Source organism: Lolium perenne, chromosome 1, assembly GCF_019359855.2.
Source record: "Lolium perenne isolate Kyuss_39 chromosome 1, Kyuss_2.0, whole genome shotgun sequence".
NCBI lineage: Eukaryota > Viridiplantae > Streptophyta > Magnoliopsida > Poales > Poaceae > Lolium > Lolium perenne.
The window spans coordinates 55,849,782-55,852,234 of record NC_067244.2 but is presented as its reverse complement, the minus strand read 5'-3'; the positions used below and the strand labels follow the sequence as shown (position 1 = coordinate 55,852,234).

Sequence of the window (2,453 nt, the reverse complement as noted above, 5' to 3'; positions counted from 1 at the left end):
TCTGTGTATCTAACCCGGGGTCCTTCCCCCTTTTCAGAAATTAAAACCGGACCCTTTTCCTTTTTAAAATAAATCTGTTTATCTATTTTCAATAATAAAAACTACTCTGTTAATAACTTTTAATTGGTAACTCGAAATAAAAAGTGTTATATATGAAAATTGATCATAAAAATGTGATGAACATTAATATGCCATCCATACATCTATTTGCATCTCGCATCATGTCGTCCGATGATAGTTATGCATGTTCACCTCACATATATGCGGAGTATTTTGGATTTCCAACTATGGTTTTCCCCGCTCCGTTTAATATTGAAGTAGCGCAACCTTGCCATGTTATGCCATGCTATCCAACCCTTAAATTTGGCGGTAGAAATGCAACTCCAAACCTAATTTGTTTGTCCGGGGTTCCGACTCCGCTTAAATTGGATAAGTGCATCGCATCATCTTTACAATTTCATGCATATCATCTTGATCATGCTGGTTCTTCTTCCATAGTTGTAAGACTTGCACCCGTTGTTTGTTCCAGCATTTGCTTCTTCTCGGATAGGAACGCGAAGTGGTGTTGTGAGATACGACGAGTTCTCCGACAAGTTCTTCTGCAACCTTTCACAGGCGAGCTCTCCCTCTTCACCTATTTTACATTTTGCTCTCCCTCTTATTGCTATCCTTATGTTGCGCTTCTTTATCGAGTCACGTGTCCTATTCCACTTGTTTACCATAATAATCCTATATGTATCATTCCTTAACCATAGCCGTTGCTTGATGTTTGAGCCTTGCGAGTCGTAGGCGTGTTTAGTATCTGTTGTTTATCTCGATCTGTTATCGGGATATGTTGGGTTGTTGGGAGGTTATCACATGCTGCATCAGTTGTTGGAGATACACATGTTTTACTTAATTGTTAACAACTAAAATTGTAAGCAGAGGCATCTGTGAGCCCCTTTGCGAAAGCATCGGAACTTTGACTTGCTAATGTCCCCTAGGACCCGAGTTCTTGTTATCTGTTCCGAGATTGAGCGCTCTACCCGTACGTGGGGGAGTGGGACCCCCATCACCCACTACCTTTCCTCGAGTCTGTTTAATTGGGAGCCACAACCTTGGTTTTATTTGATCATATGCACGATGCACGATTTACTTCTGTTGCCTTCGGGTGTTTATATTATGTACTGTACTCATAACGCGGAACGATTAGCGAAAGCAGGTTGTTCACACTTGGCATAGCCGTTGTCGCAAACCTCTGGGTCCGTATCGGAGTACGGCCGGACTTCGTCACGGGTAGCTTAGTTGGGTGGCTCCCATTAAACTTTCTCTTGCATTGGGAACGGTCTTGATGTGAGACTCCACCTGTAGTAAGTGGGTTCAAGCATGCGTATGGTTACATTTGGGCAACCCCTGCAGGGTGTACATCTTATCGATAAGCCGTGTCCGCGATTATGGACGACTTGGAATTGTATGGCTTGATCATAGAACAACTTACACCTTATACTTGTTGTTAATAATCTGATAATAACTTGATTAGTAATATAGCCTTACTAAAACCGATACCTAATAAAACTTGTCCACCGTTGAGTGCCTTTTACATTGCCTCTTCGCTTTGTTGGAGGGGATATGTGTAATCGGCTGGGTTATGTTTGTGTAGTATTTATCTGTTACCTTGTGCGCTCTCTTATCTTCTCTGAGTAGACGGATGTTGTAGCGTGTCTCTATTGGATAGTAGTTTTGCTGCCGCTAAACTCCACATATAGCCGGGTGAAGTTTATACCACCCACCAGCGAGCATAGCTGGTCTTGTCTCGCAAGTACGTGCCAATGGTACTTACCCTCGCCTTCCGTTCTTTTTGTCTCCTCCCCCTTTTGTCGGCAACCGATGGCCCGACTTTGACAGGTACGAGATGACGACGTTAGCAAGGTTACCCTTCCGGCTTGGCCTGGGCAGGGTTATGTACACCATCGTTTATCTTTAGGACTCTTAGTCCAATTTGTATCTTGTCCGTACTCGGACGTATTTGATCTTCTGTATGATTTGGATCTTTGTATTGTATATTTGAATCTTGACTCGTTGGAGTTGTTGTTGTAATATATGTATCTTGTGGGCTCTATTGTAATCCTGTTGTAATGTTACCGCTCGTGTTAATTCCTCTGGCATCACGTGTGTGATTCGTCGCGCACGTCGTGTCGGAGGGCGTCTCCGGATCGATATCATGCGGATTTCGGCGGGATCGCTGGAATCCTCATGGTACCGGTTTCGGGGCGTCACAACCAGACACTCGGGGGCTACTGACGTGGGCATAACCCTTCGGGTACTCGAGATTGCCATACCCGGTGCAAACTATGAAGATGGACCAGCACAAGGACTCGACAAGCTGGACCTGCAAGCGTTAACAACTTGGACTACAAGGAAAGAAGACTCCAATATGAATCTTACTAGGACTCTTGTAAACCCTAGCTTGGCTG

General features: G+C 44.1%; 1 long non-coding RNA gene across 1 annotated transcript; it reads left to right on the top strand.

Annotated features, from left to right (window-relative positions):
• The first annotated feature begins 529 nt into the window (after positions 1-529).
• LOC139838548 (uncharacterized) lies at positions 530-2,096 on the top strand. Its single transcript, XR_011755757.1, has 2 exons — positions 530-615; positions 1,885-2,096. It is a non-coding gene; the product is annotated as an uncharacterized lncRNA (long non-coding RNA).
• Positions 2,097-2,453: the final 357 nt, after the last annotated feature.